The following is a 12,477-nucleotide window of genomic DNA, read 5'->3' as shown; positions in this document are numbered from 1 at the left end:
TAAAGTGTCACATTTTTCATCACATAATGGGCAGCCTTGTTTGCACAAAAATTAACAATGTAATGAGTGTCAGAATGGAGTTGAGGTTATTTGAAGTCATTTGAATATTGCCTACAGCGGTGGGAGTTATTTGCCAACTTCAGGAGGCTTTGAGCCTTTGTCCAATGCTCCCTGTCTGATGTGCCCTAGCAGAGGGCCTGCAGGGCCTATTTGTTGGTTGAATTGGTACAGAATGGTTCCTCCAATAAGTTCTGGTTCGGTTCTAAGATGATATAAAAGACATTTGGCAGTACCCATATCACGATGACTGTCGATGGTAATGCATTTAGCATTGCCATACTCCTCTTTTGTGCTTGCCTAAGAACGCTCGGTGCCATCTAGCATCGCCGCCGCAAATCCTGTGCGTGGCCTGTGAAATGCATGGCGCGCCGGTGCGGACTTAAAAACGCGTCATGCAGCAACCAAGCTCCTCTACCGTGCTTCTTTCCAGACGCGCTGCACCATGTAGTGGCACCGCTGAGAAGACCGCACATGGCTTCAGAGACAAAAAGCGTGGCGCGCCGGTCTCTGTAACTCCATAAACTCGCAAACGTGTAGTGCAGTGAGGTCGTGCGGGGACCCTGAGACCTAGGTACCCGAATCCCTTGGTGAAATAAGGTTGCTACTCTCTCTCTTCGGTTTTCAGCTCAGTTCCAGTTCGGCTCAACATCCTGGTTGGCACCAAGAGGAAAAATTAGTGTTAGCTTGGTAGATATGGGACTGATAACCAGTTGTCTAGTAGAGTAAAAGAATGGTTTCCGGGGGTGAGAAATGCAGTCGGTGGTGGCAGAGAATTAGATGGTACATACAAGACCAGGAACTTTGCGAGGATTTAGTGTGGGTTTGCTCTACACATGACAGAAAATTTGGAGGATGCTTGAGCTTCGCATTTAAGAGTGGAACGCGATAGGCATTCCAAGATCCCTGACTGCTTCACGTGCTTCCCGGCTACTGCAGCTTATGTAACCGTAATGTTTACCAGGAAACGCTATGCGCGAAGGCGACCTTTCTGGTAGAAACGTGGCCTCTTGGGTTCTTCTGTTGTTGTTTAGCACTTTTAATTAAAGAAATGCATGCACTGTCGGTGTTTGTTTCATGACGACTGACGAGGAATAACTTAGTAGAAAATGTAAGGAAACGTATGAACAACTTTAGTTACAGAACATTATACGGCAATTTTCGCTCACGGGATGCTGACGCAGACACCGGATTTTCTGCGACATGGGGCCCTTAACGCTGTCGTGTTCAAATGTCTGGGTGTGCCTTCGTCCTACAGTGGGCCTTACTAGGCTAAGTGAAGTCAGCAGAACTGCTGAAGGCCATGCTAAAGGCAATAATCGGAAATACATTACTCGTGCATAAATATGGTAAACGTACTATAGCCATTTAAGAAACAACATCATCATGTTGAAATATTGTATTGCCGTGGCACTCTGTGTAATGGGCCTTTTTCGGGTTGGTAGAGCGCCTCTAGCGGCGACCGCCGAAATCACAACTGAGGGTCGGGGCGGCGCGGCCTGACAAGTCGGGGCAAGTTCAGTCACAGTCAGTGTGCTTGCCGAGCGTGCTGTTCGGCTGATAGCGTTTTTATTGCGATAGCAATTATATGGACACTCAAAAGCAGATTTCTGCCGTCGCCGTCGCCGTGAGGTTCCGTATGACGTCATTTGGAGAAGAAATCGTCGCCGCGCGCCGAACGCTGTATGTGCGAGTGAAAGGGCGCGAGGAGCGCGTCTTTCACGGGGAGTGAACGCACGGCGGAGAACAAACGCGCGTTCTGCGCCGTGCTCGCTTAAGGGCTGCAGAAGTAGGCGTCTCTGTTCTCCTTCACAATCACCATGTATGTAGAGCAAACGCGCCTTCTTCCGACGAGCGAGAGGCCGTGGGGGAGGGGCAGGGAAGGGAGGCGACGTTTAGCTGCGGCACGCAGTGCTTATTTATATCAGAGGCTCCGGCAACAGTCACCAACGCCGCACGCATTTTGAGCGAACGCGGGCAAAACGCCGATGGCGTCGACAACAGTTCTGCGTGTTGCCGATGCTGCTGCATGTCCAAGTTTATACAGCTGATAAAGCTAATATCATTACTCCGTATAGCTCTCTACAAGTTTGCTATCGCAATTGATGCTTCGCCTTTCAGGTGAAACTGCGACAACTTTTTTCTTTCGTCTTCGCGCACGTGGTACTAGAAGTTTAGGTTCAAACACGTGTTACAGGCTTTCCGCTTTGTTTCCTAGTTGTTTAGCGGATCGAGCGGCTCAACCGCGGTGTTCTTCGAGATGTACTCGTTAGACGAGTTCAAGTCGTTTTACGACACCGGCGGTGAATGGACTTCTGACCTGGCCTGTGTACCCGATTTGAGCGAACGTTGCATGGAAGCCCATTTCGCCTCGTCGAACCGCCAGCAGCACAAAGGTTGGCTTTTCAAAGAAGAAAAGTACATTCGTTTTCCAATCTGTTGAAGCGAGATAAGGCTCCACTATGACTTCTCGTGTGATTGAAGACAGAGGGAACGTAGTCAGGGTGGTGGGGGAAACGTGATGGCTCTCCTGCAAAAATATGATAAACTTCATTCAAGCATCTGTCGTGTCTACGCGTGTAGGTTGCACTCCGACCGGCGCCTACAACTTCACTCAGATGGCAGGTGCCAAGAGCTGTTATAGCATATCCCCGAAAATGCAGACGTCTTAAAGAGCGTTTTCCTTTCTTCGTAGCTCACAAAAATGCACTAGACAATGATCGCGTAGGTGCGCTGACCATCACCACTGACGGTCAGTTTGGCGACGGTTAGGCAATCAGCCGCTTGCTGACGGCGCTGTACCACATTGTTTGCGACTGCATAGAAAAAGAAAAGTAACTCATCTTGTAAGAAATTGGAAAAAACACAGCGCAAAAAAGACACGTACACGAGAGAGCGACACGCACACAGCGCTGTGTGCGTGTGTTGTTTTTTTTTTGTTTTTTTTTTTCAATGAATCCCCAACACGCCCAAGCTTACATGCTAAATCACTTCATTGTAATAAAAGTCTGCTGTATACCCGAGAGTCCGCGGATGGTTGCCACGGTGAGCCGTCGAGATTGACGCGGCTCATTGCCTGAATCCATTTTGCTCGTTTGGCAGCATGTAGGCCGACGGCAGGACATCTAAACAGACTGACAGCTGCATCTTTGCTTCTGATATTCGCGCAGCCTACGGCAGCACACCGGTTCGGCATTGCCTGCGATTTGCTGCTTCCGTTCACAAAAATCACGGAGAAAACCGGCGAAAACACAAGCTTCAATGCTCTCGCTGCGGGGAGAGCGCGACCGCGAGACTACTGTAGCGAGACCCTCAAAAGAAATGGCGTCGTATGCCATCCCATGATGCACGGCGCGACAACATGCCACGCGTGCGCAGTAGGTGCACCTGAAAAAGGCCCATTGTGTAGTGTTCTACAGTATTGTGCAAATGCAACTTATCATTTCGTGCTTTATCTTAGATAGGTTGACTTACTGACAGTTTTCTTGCAGTGTACCTCATTGTGGACGCTTGAGAGATGAGCGGCTTAATTGCTAACTTTTAACAATGAAGTTTTATTCCGGGATCGGTTGTACTTTTATACGTACGCAACACCACATGCTAAGACTAAGTGATATGAGTGCCCTATATTATACTACAACATGCATGAAAACGAATTTCAAAAGCAAAACCAGAAAAACTGGTAGTTCATTGCAGATGTAATCACCTGTCCGCGCATGCGCAAGTAATCAAGTAGTTCGGCGGACATTGACAATAACGGTTGACTTACGCATTGATCAGCGTCAGAGAGGATGCGCTCTGCTTAGTATGTCATTATTCTTAGTATCACATTTACTCGCGCCTACAGTATATATAGGCAGAAGTAACTGAGCGCAAGGATGTTTTACTAACGAAAGTAGCAGCCAAAGCAATAGACCTTGGCCACAAGTTCAACCTGGAAAAGCTCAGGAAAAGCATTCAGAAATCCGACAATTGCCTGAATACATTTTTAGTGCTAAGACGCACAAAGATGAACTCCCATTCCGATTTATAATTTTGGGGAGGGGCACTTGGCAGAAGCAGTCCGCCCTTTATCTGCTTTCGAAGCTAAACCTTCTAGATATTCGTGAGCCTTGTAAAAAGTTCTGATGGGATCCTTAATTTTGTGAAGTGTCATGCTGACAAGTGCCTGAAAGCCGTTCTCAGCCGATGTCAAAGAATTCCCTTCCGCACATTGAGCTTCTCGATTGTGTCAGGTACGACGCCACGAGGTTTTCACGCGAAGCAGGTGTTTCAGTAGAAGGGCTTTTAGAATTGCGGTGTTTTTACTTTTCAACTTCTATACACTGGAACAATAGGCCGTATCCACAGAAGAGCGGCGTTTGTACAGGGTCGTGCAAAGCAACGGGGCTGATTTTTTTCAAAGCATTGGGGTTTAGGGACAGTGAAGGCAAAATAGACTTTAAGCGGGTAGAAATAACCAAACGGAGGTTATCTGATTGGTGGCTAAAATCAAGGCAGGGGTGAAATTTCACCCACCACAAAGTACAAAATATGTTAATAGTCATGGCTAGGTGGCGTATGCCACCGCCCGATTTAAAGGGTTCAGCCTCATCCATCCATCCATCCAGCCTGGCCCATGTTCTTAGTAACCTCTATTTAGCTCAGTTAGGTAGGAACACGTGTGAACGCCTCACGGGATCTACCCTTTGCATGAAAGTTTTTAGATTTGTCGATTATATTTTAGTGTTTCCTGACTGCCCTAGTCGAAGTTCTCAAAAAAAAAAAAAAAAAAAAAAGGCGCAGTTTCGCCCGAGAGGTGCAGCATCGATTGCTATAGTAAATTAGTTGGCGGCTATACGAATTAAGGATAGTAGATTTATCGGTCGTATAAACTTGTAAACATTCTCTTACTAGCTAAATTAACAAGCATGGTGCCACGCGCACACAAGCAAACATGAACACATCTCACTCGATGACCGCGCGCACTCGCTGTCAAAATGCTTCAAGTTCATACTTTAATAAAACGAAGCTTTACACGTTTTCTGTCCCGGGTTTCTCGCCGAGTAAAGTGAGCCGATCCTGGAGATAGTGCGAAATTTAGGTGGGCCGACCCTCGACAATGGCCAGATAGCCGGCTCCCGGCTCACTGAGTCTCAGGCCGCGCAGAAGATCCGGTACGACAGCCGACATCAGGACGTTCAATTTCCCCTTAGCTCCGTTGTCCTCCTTTGGACACCATGTCGCCGCATCAGCTTGTCTGAAAAGCTGCGCTACTCAGGGCCCTACACGATATTGCGGCAGCTTGGCGATGTTAACTACGAGATCGCTCCGCTGGACTCGCCTATCCCCACTTACATTGTGCATGTGTCTCCGGCTGAAGCCTTACTTTGCCGCGAGTTCACTTCCATTGTAGCTGGCGCCTTTACAGGCGGGGGTTATGTTACGGCGCAACCATGATGTAGAGTATATATCTTACACCGTGGGCGCAACCAAGAGTGCCGCCAAAGTCAGAAGACGATGATTTGACGTGTCGAGGTGTAATCGATCCCGACAGCCATCTTGTTTGTGTATTGTTGCCTTTCTTGTAAATAGTGTAAATACATCTTTATAGCTGACTTCCGCAACCTAACAATGTCATGGCAAAGTGGGTCGACCCTGCACACTGTGTAATCCGTGGTCACGTGGTTTGCATGATGAGGGTCTCTGTGTATTGCCGTCTTGCCGGGGAGGCACGCAATCGCTATGCTTCAAAACGCTTTGCAGAAGATAAGCAGTTGTATAGCATTGAACTAAGCCCTTCACGAAAGCTTCGCTTCAAATATTTTTAATATGTGCGTTGCATCTGCATAATTTTACTTCATATTTCGCACATTTTGTCTGAGAAATCCGTAGGCATGGCTTTCCTTTGTAGCTTCATGGTAGAGTCGGGTAATTTTCTCTTTCTTGAGTAGAATAATGCAGCCTGGACTTGGTGTAAGACCGCACTGTGCAGTTCTCAGTTTTACATGGCACACTTGATATAGTAACAAAATCGTTTTGTTTGCGCGTTAAGTTCCGTGTGCTTTTGCTCATAAACTGTACGTGTCTAGGGCTACGTCGTTCCTCAAGGGGCTGAGAAACTGGATGCGAAGCTGTGCATTATTACTCTTTCGTAAGCTACCTTCTCTAGAACTTGCTGTGGTGCAGTGACAGATTACGCTCACAAGCCTTAGAGACAGCGACGATGTGCCCGTGGCAGAAACAAGAACGAAAATAAAGCTTAAACACAAAAAGACACAAAACTAATGGGACATGTGTGACATGTTGAGTCGTCCAAGCTTGATGCGTGACGAGAGAACGCCAGTGATGACTTCGTCCGGGGGAACGGCCGCGCTCTCTCATTACGTGCTGTGAGGACTGCCGCCGGAAGGGCTTCTCACGGTCCCAATTCGATTGTATCTTCTCCCACTTCGCCTATATTACGTAACGCCGGAGGCTTTGCTGCCCGAGCCGCAGAGTTGTATATATACGTATATATTTGTTGCTCGGGGCACGGCTTGCATGGTCCGCGCTGGGTTTGTCTTCATTCTCCTCTCGGGCGTCTATTTCGGCAGTTTTGTTGGCGACATCAGTTAGACATATTCTCTGTCTCATAATGTTGTGGCACTAGTGCGGAAGTGACAGGTGACGTCAGCCTGTCGGGAGGGTGATTCTTTGTACATCAGGGCGTCGGCTGCTCAATCTCGAGTGCAAGACAATGGTGCCAGATTATTATGCAACGGAGAAGTACCGTGAAGAAAGCCGCTTAGTATTTGCAGTGACTTTCTTCTGAGTAACAGACAAAAAGAAACACTGACTATGATAGTCTGGAAGGCAGCGTATGAGCGTATATGCGTATATAGCTGCGTATTTTGGTCACGTGCTTTCAGCTTTTTACGATGTACTTCTTTCTCGGCAATCTCGTTATTTTTGACGTTTACCTTTCTCGTCGAACAAGATCTTGGGGCCTTCGTCCCGCATATCACAGCTGGTAGAAGGCCACAACAGCGCTGATGCGATTCCTGAAGGCTACAGGGCTTATAGTGCACGACCATCTGTGATACAGAGCCAATGTCGGCGACATGAACACTTCACTTTATCCCCTTTAAATCTTTTCCTCCCCTTTACCCTTCCCCAGGGTAGTGTAGCCGACCGGGCTCAGTCCTAGTTAACCTCCCTGCCTTTCATTAATCTCTCTCTCTAATCATAACCACGCCGCCCTTATACTCTCCACCCACCGCTTACCTAGATCTCGTCATTCCATTGCTCTCCAACTCTGCCGCTGCCGTCGTGACACAAACTCGCGATCTTGTTCTCTCCAGAGGGTGATTGCAGTCGAAGAGGTCTGTCGCTGTTCAATACCAGGTTTTACCTCTTTGCTTAGGCTGAGGGTATCGAGTAGTTAGCGTTCAGTGCCCTTGTAACAAAGCCCCCCTCCCTCCCTCCCGGCCTGCCTTTTTCATCATACGCTTGGGTTCGCGCTAGGCCTCCCCGGCACCCGCTCGCTATATACGCCCACGGGGGACTCTCGAAACAAGGTTGAGCGGGCACAGTTACGGCAAGTCGTGTGAGTGGCGCTTCAATTCATTAACAGGCACCCGAAACCACGCGCGGGGCACCAGTGTCGGTGCAGGTCGGCATGTCGCGCCTTAATCCTTGGAGAGTTAACTACAGTGTTCTTCCTCCGAGAGCATCAACTCGCATTGTAGCAGCTGCCCCGAGCCGCCGCGTTCCACGACGCGCGCCGTTCTGCTGTCTGCTCGGGTGGATCTTCTCCAACCTCCTTGTAATTGGATCAAGCTCCTTTTCTCCGGCCTTGTGCACGTATACCTGTCGCTGATTGCCGGGGTCCTTCCTCTCCTACACGTGGCTGTACTAGGGCCCGGCCTATGGTACTTTCTTCCTTTTCCTCGTTGTTTCGCTTCGGACGACCACTGTTGTGTCCGCTGGCGTCGTATCCGATTACGCCTTATTGGCCTCGTTCATTTGTGCGACTCGCCACTTGTATCGAGACCCTGTAACGAGCAAAACCAATAAAGTGGACCCTGGAGAAGCTTCCTCCTCTGTATAAGGCAAACGGAATCAGCAGAAATTTGTATGTATACGGTTTTTGTACTGTGGTTTGGTAGGTATGCCGAGTTCAGCTGGGGGAGAATTCAGCGGTGACCCGTGATCGTTTTGTATTTTTGGGTGCCTGTATATTTTCGAAAACAGTATACTAACTAGAGTGTCCGCTAGGGGGCTGAGCGTTGTAGGTTGAAAAAGGAAAAGAAGTAGTGCAGTCGGCAGATATATATATATATATATATAAGGATGAGAAACACAACTTCGCGGTTAGCTTTGATTTATTTGCATAACAGTTTCGGTCGGTCGATTGACCTTCCTCAAAATTATATGTGTATGTGCGTGTGTAAGCTGCCACTTGGTACGAACAAGCATGTTGTTTACGTCTCGGTAAGAGAAGAAAGAAAGAAATGTACGCGCGGCGAAGTGCGATGGTTAAAGGGTGAAATAATTTGAGCTGTATTAGTAAATTACCATACTACAGTATCAGAAAAGCCACACTTATCGTGAGAAGAAGCTTCGCAAGCCAGAGAAGACGTAAGAACAAACTACGGGTCCCGACGCCTCCTTGATGCTCCTGTACCTACTCGCCGTGCCAGTCATGGATTTCGACATCGTCAGCTCGAGCCTAGTTAACGTTTTGTCGGTAAGTGTAACCTAAATTGTATTGTGTTGGACCTAAATTGTTTTCAGTGTTGGAACAAACACTGAACACAACAAGCTTTTTTTCAATCAATCAATCAATCTGTTTATTTCCGTCTTTCGTGTACACGATACATCTAAAATAGGTGACGAGAGAAAAAGCTGCTTTGTCGCAGCTTGACTGAGCTCTTGCCACCCGTACAGCAGCAAATATGCATGCAGGAAATGAGCATACAGAGACGTTTTTCATTTTCTTTTTGCAGCTTCAAATGAAGATCAACCGTCTTACAGAACGTACGAGCAGCATAATAAGAAGTATTGAAAACAAAATACACACAAAATACAAACAGAAACTACACGAGGACACGTATAAGATATCACCATAAACATTATTTAAATGTTTTAGATTAAGATAATAAAGATCTATTCAACATACTAGATACAAATAACAAATATTTCCCTTTTCCTTAGTGTTAGTACGTCTATATCTCGTGCATAGTATTCGTTCAATGTAAATGGCATTCTGTGTCGAATCCTTTCTGTGCCATAATGTGTACGGGAGAAAGCAATTTCAAAAGGTGGATTGTACCTAAAAGGGTACAACGCTATGTTTTCCTTTAAGTTGGCTAGGTCTAAAACCTTTTCAATTTTGCCAAGTTTAGCATTTTTATACATTAGTAGTAATTTGTGGAGGTAGATATTGTCCGCTTTTTTAATTCTATGCTTACGAAATAGTGGATCTGTGTGTTCTAGAAACGGGGCGTTATGGATGCACCGCACTGCCTTTTTCTGCATTATCGTAAGTTTGTGTAGGTTTGTAAGTGTGGTGTTTCCCCAGACTGATGCGCAGTAATACAAGTGGGAATTCAACTAGGCGCAATATAAAGCCCTTTTCACATTTGCTGGAAGTATGTGGCGACAACGACTTAGCACACCGGCATAATTGCTTAACTTCGTTAGTAGTTTTTTTTTATGTGCTCATTCCAAAACATGTGCTCCGTGAAAACGACTCCGAGTAATTTTACCGACTTTTCAATGGTGATTTCGTAAGGACCTAGGGTTATGAATCCAGTTGCTATTTCCGCAGTTCCCAGTGGACGAAACAGGACGCACTTCGTTTTTGATTCATTTAGGTTAAGCCGATTTCTTTTACACCACAGGTAAAGTAGCTGACAGAAAGCCGTAGCCTTAGGTACTATTTCTTTAATATTTATGCCATATATAAGGACTGAGCAATCGTCTGCATATATAAGTTACCGGCATTTACTGTAAATTTGTACGATATCATTTATGTAAAAAAGGAAGAATATTGGTCCCAGTATACTTCCCTGAGGAACTCCCGACTCAATGGGCATCAGCCTGGATTTATATTTGTTTAGTTCGACGTATTGTAGGCGAGAGTTTAAATAGCTTTGGATTAGTTGCAAAGCCGTTCCTCTAAAGCCATAGCGTTCTAATTTATCCAGTAGTATTTGATGGTTGACTCGATCAAAGGCCTTACTTAAGTCTAAGAAGATACCTAATGTCATGGTCTTGTTTTGGAAATGTTCCAGAATAGTTTCCTTTTGGACGAGAAGTGCAGTTTCAGTACTTCGTCCTTTTCTGAAACTATGTTGACAGTCAGTAAGGAGGTTGTGTTTTTTGGAGAAATTTTCTATCCGGTCGATAATTTTTTCTAGTCCTTTTGAGAAAATGGTTAACACAGACGCAGGTCGATAATTGTCTAGGTTGTTTTTATCGCCGTTTTTGTAGATCACTGTTACCTTCGCTACTTGCATTCTACTAGGAAAAACGCCCGTCGTGAGGGACAAATTATATATGTGCATTAATATCGGTGCAAGTAAATCAATCACATACTTAATTGGCTTAATTTGAAGTTCATCAGCATCATGACTGTGACTGTTTCTGAGTCCTTGAAAAATGCTGGTTACTTCGTGCACATTTGTTGGGTGGAAAAATGCTTAATGTTGTACAACAATCTAGCAATATGATTTGCTGCTTCAGGACAATATGTGCTACTACCGATTCCGACAAAAAAGTCGTTGAAAGAATTTGCAAGGTCCGTTACAGCTACCGTCATGTTTCCAATCGTCAGGTTTTCAACTGTTGTTTTACTTCTTTTTCCGTTCAATACTTCGTTAAGGTTCTTCCATAAGATGTCACTATTTCGAAGGCAATTTTCATCAAACATACGACTGTAATATTCATATTTAGATTTCTTTAAAATTTTATTAAGCTTATTTCGAAATATTTTATATTCTTAAAATTTTTTCAATCCTACGGGATGAAAGGAAGGACTCGAAATTTATTATTTTTTTTATTAGCTTGATGTGGTCATACGTTATCCACGGCTTGCGCAGCTTTTTTTGCTTGTGATATGTGTGCATAGGAAAAGAACACAGGTAATGCTTTTTCAGAATGCTCAAAAAGGTATCATAGAAGAGGTTGGTATCCTCGATTGCGTTTGTTTAACTCCAATCAACCTGGGCAATTTTGCGCCTAAATATATCTAATGTCTGTGGCGATATCTTACGATAAGTTGTCTCAGGCCATGCATCTTTTTGTGAATCATTGTTCCGCTTAAGCATGCAAAAGATTGGCAAATGATCACTAATGTCTGAAGTTACAACGCCAGATGCAACTTTTTCAGTAATAGCATTAGTAATAAAAAGGTCTAGCAGAGATGCCGTTGATTTAGTTACGCGTGTTGGAGTGGAAATAATGTTCTCAAAGCCATTTCCTTGTAGCAAGAGTAAAAGTTCCATGGTGCGGCCCGAGTTCGCTAGACTATCAATGTTCAGCTCACCCCCAATTTTAAGCAACTACTTGCACTCGTTGGCATGCGAAAGCAGAAAGTCGAGAAAACTTAGGAACGTGGCAACATTACCAGTTGGCGGTCTGTACAATACGGCAAACACACTATTACCTCGTTTAATACATATGATTTCAAAGTCTCTAGTGACAATGCTAAATTAACTTATGACGTCAAAGCCTGGTACTGCTACCTGTATAGACACCCCACCTCCTCTGCTATCTTGACGATTTAAAAAGAAATGACTGTAGCGAGGTAAAACAAAGGGATCAGAGTTGCCATTGTACCAAGTCTCGGTGAACATGATTACATGGAAAGAGATTTTGAATGACTCTAACAGAACAGCGATGTTATCGTGCTTTCGTTGAATGGATCTTGTATTCAGGTGAAAGATCCTAAACAGTTTGTGTGGTTCACAGGGTAAAGCAATTGATACAGCCTCCAGGAGAATACAATCGACTGCCATCCTGGTATTGGCACGGAAATCAGGCTGCGCAAAAAATGCGCATTTCTAGTCGCCCGCGCAAATCTTACCAAGATCGCTTTCACGCTTTATCGCTGCAACTTGCGATTTTTCGTCGCCACGTGCGAAAATGTTGCCGTTTTTCACCCATCCCGCTTCGCGTTTGCGGGCTACAGCCATGCCTAAAAGTCTCTTCATAAATTGGCAGAGGTGCTCATTTATGTAAATTGGCTCGTCTGTCGAGGAATCCAAAGATAATTCAGTCGGCAGGCCCAACTTTGTGTTTGTGAGCTTTGTTTTGCGTGCTTTTTCAAGAACCTTGTCGCGCTTATCTCGCCTCACGAACTGGACTACGATGTTCCTTTTAGTTTTATCTTTTGTTGAAACCCTGTGACATACGTCTACATCAGCGACTGAAATTGGTTTGCAGAGCCATAAT

Source organism: Dermacentor silvarum, chromosome 6 (assembly GCF_013339745.2).
Source record: "Dermacentor silvarum isolate Dsil-2018 chromosome 6, BIME_Dsil_1.4, whole genome shotgun sequence".
NCBI lineage: Eukaryota > Metazoa > Arthropoda > Arachnida > Ixodida > Ixodidae > Dermacentor > Dermacentor silvarum.
Note: the sequence above shows the minus strand (reverse complement) of the source record.